Source organism: Phacochoerus africanus, chromosome 6 (genome assembly GCF_016906955.1).
Source record: "Phacochoerus africanus isolate WHEZ1 chromosome 6, ROS_Pafr_v1, whole genome shotgun sequence".
Lineage (NCBI taxonomy): Eukaryota > Metazoa > Chordata > Mammalia > Artiodactyla > Suidae > Phacochoerus > Phacochoerus africanus.
In genome coordinates this window covers 35016144-35029137 of record NC_062549.1, presented here as the reverse complement: position 1 = coordinate 35029137, position 12994 = coordinate 35016144, and the positions used below count along the sequence as shown (strand labels likewise).

Here is a 12994-nt window from a genome sequence, read left to right as displayed (position 1 = left end):
TGAGACGATTCTGGCAGCTGCCCGGGATGAAGATAAAAACCACTCCATTCGGTGGCTGCAAATATACTCTGTTATGCTACATGTAGTATTCAAGATTGATAAGCAGTGCTTATGTATTTCATTTCTATGCATTATCTTTTTCACAAATTTTAAAGAGGTTTATTATCTTTCCTATATATAAAACTCCCATTTATTATACTACCATTCACCGATAAAGTAGCTGAATGAAACTGTCTCTGGCGAAAACCACTGAGCAAAACTGAGATTTCCATTTATAGCTGATTGAAAGAAAATTTAAAATATACACTTACTTTATCACTGCTGCTAGTGGGTGGTTCCAAGGGACCAAAGCTGAGATGATCTAAAAGAAAACAGGCAAAACAACCATGTTGAATATATAATATTTTAAAGGATGGTTTTTTGTTTTATGGCCACACCTGTGCCTGTGAAACTTCCTGGTCCAGGGATTGAATCCGAGCCACAGCTGCGAACTGTGGTGCAGCTGTTGCAACACAGAGCCTTTAATCCCAGATCCTTTAACGCCGGGCCAGAGAATGGAACCTACACCTTAGCAGTGACCCAAGAAGCTGCACTTGGATTCTTAACCTACTGTGCCACAGCAGAAACTCTTTGAAGGATGTTTTAAAGGTCATTTATCCCCACATATTTAGTGGCAAGCACTGGGAAGCTTCCCATGACCTTGGCCTTAGTTTTAATAATACCACTTGAGAAAGAGAGTGCAAGTGGGGAAGAGGTGGGGGCCCCCAGAAAGGACTTGCCTAGGAAAGCAGGCAGAAGCTGACATAATAGGGAGTCTGGCATTGACCTCTTGCTATTATAAACTCCTTGGAAGAGGATACAGATCCAAGGGAAGGGACAGGCAGGAACACAGGTCTTCATTTTTCAGGTCAGAGCAAGTGCCAAATGAGCCGCCTTTTAGGTGTACCAAAGGCTAGGTACATTCCAAAAAGAGTTATTAGGTACAATGTCATAGTGTACAATATGACATCACAATAAATAGGTTGATAAGTGGGAAGAGTGTATTGGTTAGAAGAAAGGAATGACCAAAGCAACTGGCCTGCAAGGAGCCTGGCTCAGTATATCTTACTGAGAATGCTTGGATGAAGGGCTGTGATCTACTGAATTCCATGGCCAGTGGACACAGGGAGGGGCAAGGGCTCTTAGCTTTTGTTTCTGGCATTTAAAACCTCTTTTTGAGGAGAAAATGTATTTTAGAACCTCTGGGAACACCAATCTAGATAGTCTAATTAGCCTATCTAATATGGTTTCAAAACCATCAATGGGGTCAAAGCCCTCTTGAGAGGTCTGTTTAAAAAAAAAAAAAGAAAAGAAAAGAAGAAAAGAAAGGGGAAGGGATTGACATGGACTCGGAGTTTGGCGTTGGTAGATGCAAACTATTACATTTAGAATGGATAAGCAATGAGGTCTTGCTGTATAGCACAGGGAACTGTATCCAGTCTCTTGGGATAGACCATAATGGAAGATACTATAAGAAAGGAAATGTGTGTGTGTGTGTATGTATATATATATATATATATATATATATATATATATATATATATATGACTGAGTCACTTTGCTGTATAGCAGAAATTAGCACAACACTGTAAATCAATTATACTTTAATTAAAAAAAAGAAAAGGAAAAAACCCCACCCATATCATTTAATTCTTAAATATTGGAGGATTACTTCTTTAGGAAAAAAATACCAAGATGACACAAAAAGATGGAAAGATATACCATACTCGTGGGTTGGAAGAATCAATATTGTCAAAATGACTATACTACCCAAAGCAATCTACAAATTCGATGCAATCCTGATCAAACTACCAATGACATTTTTCACAAAACTGGAACAAAAAAATTTAAATTTGTATGGAAACACAAAAGACCCCCAATATCCAAAGCAATCCTGAGAAAGAAAAATAGAGATGGAGGAATCAGGCTCTCTGATTTCAGACTATACTATGAAGCCATAGTCATCAAACCAGTATGGTACTGGCACAAAAACAGACATATCAATCAATGAAACAGGATAGAAAGCCCAAAAATAAATTCACACACCTATGGTCAACTAATCCATGACAAAAGAAGCAAGAATATACAATGGAGAAAAGACAGCCTGTTCAATAAGTTGTTCTGGGAAAACTGGACAGATAGTGCAAAAGAATAAGATTATAACACTAATTCCATACACAAAAATGAACTCAAAAATGGATTAAAGACCTAAATGTAAGACCAGATATTATAAAACTTAGAGGAAAACATAAGCCAAACACTCTCTGACAGAAACCACAATAATATCTTCTCAGATCCACCTCCTACAGTAATGAAAATAAAAACAGAAAAAAACAAATGGGACCTAATTAAACTTAAAAATTTTTGCACAGCAAAGAAAACCATAAACAAAATGAAAAGATGACCTACAGAATGGGAGGAAATATCTGCAAATGAAGTGACTGACAAAGGATTAATCTCCAAAATATACAAATACATCATGAAGCTTAATATCAAAAAAACAAACAACCCCATCAAAAAATGTGCAGAAGATCTAAGCAGACATTTCTCCAAAGAAGACATACAGATGGCTAAAAAACACATGAAAAGATGCTCAACATCACTAATTATTAGAGAAATGCAAATCAAAATTACTATGAGGTACCACCTTATACCAGCTAGAAGAATGGCCATCATCAAAAAGTCTACAAACAATAAATGCTGGAGAGGGTATGGAGAAAGGGGAACTCTCTTACACTGTTGGTGGGAATGTAAATTGGTACAACCTTTATGGAAAACAGTATGGAGAGTCCTCAAAAACTAAAAATAGAACTACATTTGATCCATCTATCCCACTCCTGGGCATCTGTCTGGAGAAAATAATAATTCAAAAAGATACATGCACCCCAAAGTTCATTGCAGCAGTATTTACAATAGCTAAGACATGGAAGAAACCTAAGAGTCCATCGACAGAAGAATGGATAAAGAAGATGTGGTATATATACACAACGGAATATTACTCAGCCATAAAAAAGACTGAAATGATGCCATTTGTAGCAACATGAATGGAACTAGAAGCCATCATACTAGGTGAAGTTAGACAGTGAAAGACAAACATAATATCATTTATATGTGGAATCTTAAAAAAAAAAAAGATACAAATGAACTTATTTGCAGGACAGAAACAGACTTAGACTTTGAAAAACTTATGGTTACCAAAGGGGACGGTGGGTGTGGGGGAGAGATGGACTGGGAGTTTGGGTTTGGCATATGCACACTGAGGTATGTGGAATTATTGGCCAATGGGGACCTGCTGTATAGCACAGAGAACTCTACCCAATATTCTGTGGTAATCTACATGGGAAAAGAATCTGAAGGAAAATGGGTATGTGTATATGTATAACGGAATCACTTTATTGTACAGCAGAAGCTATTGCAACCTTGTAAATCAACTATACGCTAAAAACTTGAAAAGAAAAGAGAATAGGTCGGGTAGGCACCAGAAGGCTTGAGAGCAATGCACAGTAGGGTGGAATGAAAGGCAGTATTCGCTTTTGGTAGAATTAGTTTCTTGCCAGCATTTGGAAAAGAGGAAGGTGGCTCTAGAAACAGACTTCATTCTCCAATGCTGACTGCAAAGCCTCCACCATTAGCAGTCTCACTGTAAACAGCAGATATTTCAGATGCCATTAGGCTTCTATGTACCATGCATGGCAGCTGGGAAGACTTCCAAAGTTCTTTTTCTTTTTTTTTAAATGTGATAGGAATAAAAAACCCTTATCATTTAATTCTTAAATATCAGAGTGCTCCTTTTATTAGGAATGAAATACCAAGAAATTCACAATTTAGGGAGCTTATGAAAACTCTTTAAAAAAAAATCAATTGTAGTAATTCGAGAAGAAAAGGTGTTTCAACAGACACATTAGGAAAAATGTAATATTCTACCAATTTCTGTATATTTGATGATGTACCAATCATTGCAAAATGCATCTCAGTCAATAAACCAAGGACTCACATTCCTCCAAGCATTTAACAGTGAACTGAATAGAACTAGGAACGTTACCAAAAATTTAATAAATCTGTCCCTTTGAACATAGAGGCAATATATTTCAGTGCTAAGGACCTCAGGCAATATTGAACCTTTGAATGTTCCACAAATAATAGTTGTTATGCTATTTTTAGTTCTGGTAATATAAGAATTCTGATCTAAGACAGGCTCTTAATTTTTTTCTTACTTATAACATCCAGGTTATTTTATTTATTTATTTTCCTTTTTTGCCTGCCCCATGGCATATGGAGTTCCAGGCCAGGGAATCAAATTCGAGCCATAGTTGTGACTTACACTGCAGCTATGGCAACACTGGATCCTCAACCCTCTGAGCAGGGTTGGGGATCAAACCCATGTCCCTGTGCTCCAGGGATGCTGCCGATCCTGTTGCGCCACAGCGGGAATTCCTAATCTATTCATTTTTAAAATATAGATACTTAAAAGATATTTTGACTTAATTTAATCTTTCCAAGAAATTTTAATTTTAAAAACTCTGTGAAATTGTTTTTGTATATTTTTCTTTCTCTCATACTTTGTTGACATACAAGCACATTACAATTTGAAAAGGGATATTTTAGACTTTTTCATTGTTAAAATGTGGAATCAAGTCACAATCAATTCACAGTGTTTTACATTTTAAAATGTTTACTGTTCATGCTGTTGCAGACTTTAAGATTTTATTGGAAACAAAAACACACAAGATGCTGGATTAAAATGGCAAGGTGAATAAATAAGCAGTTTTGCCAGAGCTGACCAGACATAGGACCCCAAAGGCTTTCCCTAGTGTCAGAGTGGACAGGCCATTCAAGGCCAGGCCTGTGGCTGCATCTCAGTCAGCTGGGTGAGACCAGGCAGTGAGGACATCGCACACGAGGTATCAAAGCTTCGTCCATTCTCTATGCCACTGGGCAGGTCTCATTGATCTGCTCCCAGAAGCATACTGAGACAGCCTGCCTCACCTATTTTTTTCCTCAGAGATTGTTAAAAAAAAAAAAAAAATGATGGAGGGGGAGGAGCAAGGACACAATGGGGAAGTAGCTATAAATAACTCCCAGACTGATAGACTGGTGTTCATGTAACAGCTGCTTTCAGTGAAACAACATTGACAGAGACGAAAAATTTTGCAGACCACATGCATATCTTGTGAATTTAAATGATCATTTCAGGAAGACAAAGGGATGAGGTAGAAAGAACATAGGCATGGAAGTCAGGAATTCTGGGCTCAACCCCCAGTGTGGCTGGTAGTTAACAGTGGGCTAACACTGGATCCGTCTCTTACCATCACGACATCTCTGTACTCAGAGAATTTGTGTAATCCCTCAAAAAGTCCCTTTTAACATCCATTTCTTGTTGGCCCATTCTTTCCCTTTCAGATCTCTCTCAGGAAGGTTACGGTCCATGAACAAATAAATACACCTAGCCAAATCAGCTTTTGCAGAAAGCTCAAGTGAATCCTTTTTTAATAGTGACAAGTGTTTAAAACAGCCACTGTATATATTTTGGTTTGTATACACAAATTTCAGGGACTATGATACAAAAGTCTGAGAACATACGGATAAAAATGACATTGAAAATTTCTGAATGTCACATGAAGAAATTGTACAGTTACCAATACCACTGAACCATCATTTCTAACCATTCTACCAGTCAGCCATACCATCCATTCAGGCTAAGGATGAGTGAAATGGTTTCTGGTTTCAGTGTGGGTATCTAATTGTTTGCCCAAAACATGGCATTTTCACTAAGCAGTGTATTCTGATAAGTACTTGTAAACAGAATCAAATAGCTTTTTACATTTCATTTTAATTTGACTTAGTAAGTCATTTGAGTTTCAGAATACAACCCGAACTTTCCTCTGAACATGGAAAAGGCTTAATATTTATTTATCTGGAAAAAAGTGTACCATGTTCCAAAACATAATTAAACTGGAAACAGATGCTCTTCATCCTCTCAGGGGCATTTAGCATAAGCTAAATATACTCACAGAGCAGCTGCCCATTTTATAAACACAGCTACCATCACAACCAGAGCGCTATGTCAATGGCAGTCCATTCACTGGTCTGAAGTAAAAAGCCATGAACCCTTCTAGGGTGGAGGCCCCATCTGAACACAAGGCAACCAATACCACTCTACTTCATATACATGTTTAATAAAAAAATTTTAAAGCACTCCATCATCTTGTTTCCTACATTTAGACTGAGTACTTAAATGAGCATTGATCGAGCTCTCTCTCCACTTTGGGAAACATGGATTTTAAGTATAGAGGGAACGGACTTCATAGGAATCCAGTTTCCCTGGAAAGGCAATTACTATCTCCCCTGCTTCTCGGGGCACAGGCTCACTCGGCCCTGAGCTTCCTTTGAATGCTCTGATTCATTCTGATGTCATGATTCTGGGACCCAAGTTGTGAGGAATACATATTTTTCTCATTTCTTTCTCAGAGCTGGTCTTAAATTCAGAAATGACCACAGAAAAACAATAGGAGCCAAAAGGAAAGCAATATGATTCCAGAGAAAAAGTTAAATAGAGTTAAACAAATGTCTTATTCAGCCAATTGGACAGTGAACAACAGAGAACGAGCGAGGGTAGGAATTCCAGGCCATCTGCAATGCCCCGCTTGGGAGAATGTCTGGCTGGCAGAAAAACACAGTCATGTGATAGCCACACCATAAGGCATATGTTTCTCCATTCAGTCAACAAACACTCATTCATCATCTATCGTGAGGCAGGGGCTTGCCCTCAAAGTGAATGACATGACTTTACCCCAAGGTGCCCACCCCTACACAGCAGAAGCCAGGTAGCCACTTCTGACAGGTAAACAAATAAAGTCATCAATATGTGAGTAGTTGAATGACAAACTGGTATAAACATGGATAACTCGGAGTTCCCGTCGTGGCGCAGTGGTTAACGAATCCGACTAGGAACCATGAGGTTGCGGGTTCGGTCCCTGCCCTTGCTCAGCGGGTTAAGGACCCGGAGTTGCCGTGAGCTGTGGTGTAGGTCACAGACACGGCTCGGATCCTGTGTTGCTGTGGCTCTGGCGTAGGTCGGTGGCTACAGCTCCGATTCAACCCCTAGCCTGGGAACCTCCATATGCTGTGGGTGCGGCCCAAAGAAATAGCAAAAAGACAAAAAAAAAAATGGATAACTCATCTGAGCAACACCCTCCTCCCTCCTTCCTTTCCCTGTCTTATGGTTGTTCTCATCAGTGACTGGTCATTAGCACTATCGTCACTTAATGGCATCTATTTATTTGTTTATGTTTGTTTGTCTGTCTCCCCCACTACAGTATAAGACCTTGAGGGCAAGGGATTTCTTTGGTTTGCTGCGATAAACCAGCCCCCAGAACAGAACCTGACACCTTGTAGCTGCCCCAAAAATATTTGTTGACCGAATAAGCATATGAGTGAAGAGCCATTAGAGAAGTTCCTCAAAAGAAGGAATGACTATCTAGAAAGATGGGAATAAAGGAGGAGGGGTTATTACAAAAGGCAGCTAAATTTTGATGAAGAAGACACTGAGAAGGCAGTTGAGGGGCTCTAGTTTGGCAGGTCCCCAGGAACACAAGGAGGCAAGGGTGTGTGGAGAACAGGTACTTCCTCCACCCAGGGGCTGTTCTCACAGCTTAGGTGGGGAGGCCAACCCCAGACTTCCACTCTTCCTACCCCAAAGAGGGCCCAGACCAAGCTAGGCATCTGATTCTCTCTCCTGGGCATTGAGAGCCAACAAGAGGCCATGGTAGCACCTCAGGGGAGAGGTAAAAGTGATGGTTTACATGTTCTTGCTTCAAAGACCTTCAGTTGCCCTGGTTCCCAGATTCCCTAAGGCCTCTTCCCTCTGTTCTATAAATTATTTGTATCCTTCCAATAAACTTTTTTTCCCCCCCTGGCTTCAGGATTCTCCATTTATTTCTGTTGATGACATCCAAAGCTCTCCAGGACCATGGGGTCTGATAAAAGATGAATGTGGTTTGCAGGAAATTTGCAGTGAACCCTAACCATGTACAGATATTAAGCTAAACTCTTTATAGGAGTTATCCAATTTAACCTCTAGAACCATCTCTAAGAGCACCTATTCTCCTTTAAAAAATGAGGACATGGAGGTTTACAGATGCTAAGTAGTCAAGCTCCCACTCTACAGAGACAAAGCCATCCTTTGCCAAAAAAAACCAAAGTCTTAACAGCTTCTCCCCCTCTCTCCCCATCCTCCTGAGAAACACAAACTGTAGTATGTGATAACAACTAGAAATGCCACTGGGGTCAGGGGTTTAGGTAGGATCAGGGTCAGGGAGCATGTGGGAGTGGGTAGGGTTAAGGGTAGTTTGATTAGTTTCCATAGGCATGACCCTGGACTGCTCTTCCCACATTCCAAATTGTGTTAGGGAGTTTTTTTCCTACATCATGCAAGGAAACTAGGAAAGTTGGTTTCCCACTGAGAACGGCTACACCACGGCTTCTGGAACAGGTGGTTCCAGAGTCTCTCTTCCCATAACTGACACTGGCTCTGTTCTCCCCTCTGGCCTCCTTTTTCCTTTGAACTATTGTGGGTTTGCAGCCATTGCCCACCACGTGCCAGATCCCAGCCAGTTTATTTACCCTCAACTATTGGTCCTCACCACCTGGTTTTACCTTTTCACCAAGTCATTCATTAGCAGTCATTCAGAAAATAAGGGGGGACCTGAATGCACCAGGCTCCATGCAGGACACAAAGTGTGTACAGCAGGTAAGACAAAGCCCCTGCCCCCATGGAGCATCCAGAGTGAAGGGGGACATGGAAGGGATGCAAATTAACAGAAGCAACAGCGTAGCAAGTGCATGTTGTATGAGCGTGATGGGCAGAGAAGCTGCCTCCAAGTCCGGCCTAACAGAGAAGAGCCTACGTCAGGTGACAGACTCTAGGCAAGTGTCTTCAGAGTTGAGAAGGGAAGGGTGCAGAGGAGGCAACCAGGCAGAGGATTCCAGGAGGGCACACTGGGCAGAGGGAAGAGCTCACCCCGGGCCCAGAGCTGGGAAGGGGGTTGGCATGTCCCAGGGTCTGAGCAGTGAGTAGGGGGAGAGGGCATAGGTGAGCCAACTGAGGAGGGCAGGGCCTGATGGGACTGCAGATTTTATTCCAAGTACGTCTTATTCTTCTATTCTTATGCTCTCATAAAAAACACGAAGAAAATAAACCTAAGAAAACAAGAGAAGTATTTTAACAATTATTTCCATGTCTATTCAACATCAAAGCAACAGACAAAGTGCTGTACTCTTGCAATACGGGGCTGCAAACTGAATGACAAGCCAGGAACTGACTGGAAAACAAGCCTGCAAAAAGCCTCACACGGCAACTGCTCAACAAATCCTTAACAGAAATGAAGAGTGGACAACCTCTCCAAGACCTTACGAGGGAGAGATGATGATCCTCATTTTATATGAGGAAAAGGAAGTGCAGAGGCATCCCACAGCTAATCAGGTAGAAGAACCAGGATTTATGACCAGGCTTGTCCGACTCCAAAATGCAGTCTTCATCATCAGGCTACACGTTCCCCAAATTCCATTAATTTCAGAAAATGCCATGTTGTTTGATCAACATTACTGCAGAATGAGAGATTCTGTAAAAAATAAAATTTTAACATATATCTTGGAGTTCCCATTGTGGTTCAGCGTTAACAAACCTGACCGGGAACCATGAGGATGCGGGTTCGATCCCTGGCCTCGCTCAGTGGGTTAAGGATCTGATGTTGTTGTGAGCTGCAGTGTAGGTGCAGACGTGGCTCAGAGCTGGCGTTGCTGTGGCTGTGGTGGAGGCTGGTGGCTATAGCTCTGATTCAACCCCTAGCCTAGGAACTTATATATGCCACAGGAGTAGCCCTAAACATATATATATATATTTGTTGAATGAGAATATATATATATATATATCTTGTTGGATGAGAATTTTTCTCACTTTCTGCCCTTTATCTACCAAATGCCCATGTTAGCCACATGAACATCAGTGATTCCATGTTGCTGCCTGCAGACACTTCAAAATATAAATAGCTGTTTGCTCCTAAAGGAAATGGGCCTATATTACAGACTCAGAACACTGTATTACTATTTTAGTTTTCTGTGGGTTTTTTTTTTCCTTTTCCTGTCTCTTTCTTCACGTTTAAAAAGAGCTTTTGTGTTTTTATTTTTTTACCATCTCTTTACCCACTTTCGAGACATTAATTTTTGCCATTTTCAGTGTGATTACCTCTTGACACTCTCCCCTGAACATGAATACGCTATTTGTTACCATAGGTGGGATTAAGAAAGCTGACAACTTAAGTTTGTTAGCATTCCTTTTTTTTTTTTTTTAAGCATTCTTAATAAAACAAGAATAAAGAGAAGACAAGTAAGGACTAGTAAACATGCGATTACAGCGCTGTGGAAGATAATGTGTCCCGGGGGCCTGACTTCCAAGCACAGGCATGCAGGGTGCCCTCGGAAGAAGGTAGGGATAAGCTAGAACGGTGCCCAGAGGCCAGACCGTGGAGGACATAGGCTATCCAGAAGGTTCTTCCAAGCTGGCAGTTTAGAACTCAGGACAAACTCTTTTACGGGACTAGCGTTTTACCTGGTGGTTGGGTTATCAAACCATTCTACAAAATCTTAATCTATTGTATACCTGAAAAACGTCCCCCCCCACCCCGATTCTAAGAGAAAGTGAACTAAGAGCAAGAAGTGAGAAAGTCAGGCAAATATTGGAAATTCATAGCCTATATAAGAAGAAAGAGAAGACGGAAAAGAAGGGGGAGGGGCAGGAAAAGAAAAGGACGGAAGGATGGGAGGGAGGGGAGGAGAGGAGGGAGGGAGGGAGATTTCTGGGGGGGAGAGGGGGCGGGTAGGAGGGCAGATCCAGGTGTCTGAGCTTAAACAATTAGGGGCTCTTTTTCAAAAAAAAAAAAAAAAAGAAATACAAATTACGAATATAAAATTAAATATAAATGGGAATATTTTTAGAATGAGAAAAGCAATTATAGAAATTAGAAATTTTAGTCACTGAAAACTAGCTTAGCATAATATATATTCAGTAATTAACTACCAGCTACATGGTAGTGACTGTAAATCACATAACTCCATCGTATTAAACCCAAACGAACTGTATCTTCAAATCAGCTTCCCCTAGGACTGATCCCCAAAATGCTTCTGGCTATGCCAATGCCTCTCTCTCCACAGGAGGGCAAAGGTAATCGCCATGGAAAGAGACAAGGCTCTGAAACAACGGCAGTCAAAATCTCTTTCGTTTGAAAAGCTTACAGAAACATGTGGCTGGGTGGGCCTAATGCTAGGGTGCGTTAAGCATCTGAGCTTGGGGGATCCTGTGCTCTCCCCTCCTCTAACTCTGCCCGATTCCCATGAACAGAGGGTCCTCTTCCTCCCACATCACCACCAACAGGAAGCAGAAGAGTTCATGCTCCTGGTTTGATGAGTCAGGAGAGCTCAGGGCCCCGACCCAGACTCATTCAAACACGCCACCTCCCACGGGGAAGGGGTGCAGCAGGACAATTAGCAACACGCATTCCCCTGTAGTTTTATGGCTCTTGGCTCTCCAACATCTCCCTGAGATAGTCATCAAAACAGCTGCATCCAGATCATTCTTCATCAGCCCCAGTGTGTGCCTAGGGGCCAGGGGCGGGGTTGGCAAGCACATAGCTCTGCAGCCGGGATGTCAAATGCTCCGGCCATGACTTCAACTTTTCCCATTCCAGGGAGGTGGTGACACTTCTGGTCTGGCAGCCTTTATTAGTTTCTACTATAAAGTCCTATGCAAAGCTTGTACAACTCCTTTTTGGGGGGTTTCAGCAGGGACTCTGCCTTCCGAACTAGAAGTTCCTTATCAATGTCATATCATCGGGAGCAGGCTGTGTCCCCAGCACCACTGTTTCTGGCATCACTGAGCCTGACACCAGCCTGGACCTTTCTACTGACTTTCTTTATGGGCCTCGGAGTCAGCTGGTCCATGGCAGATTCAGTACCATCTGCCGTCCAAGGATCAGGGACCAAGCGAAGGTCCACCCCAAGGCGGAAAGGCCATTTGCTGCCCAGTGGTGATGCGGACTTTATCCGAGAACCTGGTTGATGACCAGGAGCAGCTCTGTTATCTGAGGACTGGGTAAGGAGCCAAGACTCCTCCCTTAGATGCAGGCCAGGCCCTTGTCCACAGTGGCTGGCTGGTCCCGCTGGTGGCCCTAAGGCATCCTGACCAGAGGAGTGTGCATCTGAAGTCAGAAACTCTATGAGAAAAGTACCACGGAAGTGGACCCAGGGAGCAGAAAGAACTCGGGGTCAGGGACTCGAGGGAAATGTGTGCAGCTCTGTCCTGAGCTGTGAAACAGTCGCAAACATTATTTGGCAAGAAATAGGAACTCACGGGACGATCTCTCATAAAGGATGCCTCAGGTGACAATAACCTTTCTTTGTTTTTCCTTTCTTCTACTCTTGTTTGTTGGGGTGGTTGGTTTTGGCCGTCTCTTTCTGATGGCACAGCTCCTCTCATTTGTGGGTATAGGCAGGTCCCAGTGACTATACAGAGAACTCCACATAGATTCTTTGACTTCCCATTAACAGGAGGAACTGTTGTCCTTATTTTACATGGGAGGGAACAGAGGCTTTGGGAGGTGACAGCTATATTAAAGGGTGTGACCCCCCCCCCCAATCTGTCTCACTCACCATAGCCCAAGCCTGGTCTATTAGGAAAACTTGGTATCTTTTTTCTATATAGACAGATGCCACCATAGGGTAGGGTGGAGATTTTTCCTTGAAAACCGTGTCACACCCCACCCGCCCCTCTGCTCGCAGCTGCTGCTGGAGGGCAGGTGGAAGGGGGAAGGCTCCTCTAGGGCTGGCAGTGCTCTCCCCACCAGGTCCTCCCCACCTCCCAACTCTCTGCCTCCAGCTCTTCCCCAGGACCAGGGACCTACAG

At 42.3% G+C, this 12994-nt stretch overlaps 1 protein-coding gene across 2 annotated transcripts in view; it reads right to left on the bottom strand.

Moving 5' to 3' along the window:
• NCALD (neurocalcin delta) overlaps positions 1-12994 on the bottom strand; it is a 440857-nt gene that overhangs the window by 205886 nt on the left and 221977 nt on the right. For both annotated transcript variants that reach the window (XM_047783505.1, XM_047783508.1), the window contains exon 3: positions 312-361. The gene's annotated coding sequence lies outside the window, so the exon portion shown is untranslated. The remainder of the gene's footprint in view (positions 1-311; positions 362-12994) is intronic.